A 243-nucleotide genomic window follows, 5' to 3' on the forward strand; every position below is an offset into this window, starting at 1 on the left:
ATCGAAATCCGAACCTGTCCAAGACGCCAAACTCATGCATAAGAAACAAAAGATAAATACGAAGAAAAGTCGGAGACAGAGAGAAAGGGAAAAAAGGCAGTTTGCGGTCGCCGAAGCAATTTATCATATACATTAAAACTTACGAAAATGTGTCAGAAAAGTTCCTTCCCAAAAGTGCCTTGTTGGCGTGACGTGTCCGCTGGTTTGAGGGACCGAGGCTCAGTTGCTCACTATTGGCCTCTG

The sequence above is a fragment of the Penaeus monodon genome, chromosome 33 (assembly GCF_015228065.2).
Source record: "Penaeus monodon isolate SGIC_2016 chromosome 33, NSTDA_Pmon_1, whole genome shotgun sequence".
In the NCBI taxonomy this organism is placed as follows: domain Eukaryota; kingdom Metazoa; phylum Arthropoda; class Malacostraca; order Decapoda; family Penaeidae; genus Penaeus; species Penaeus monodon.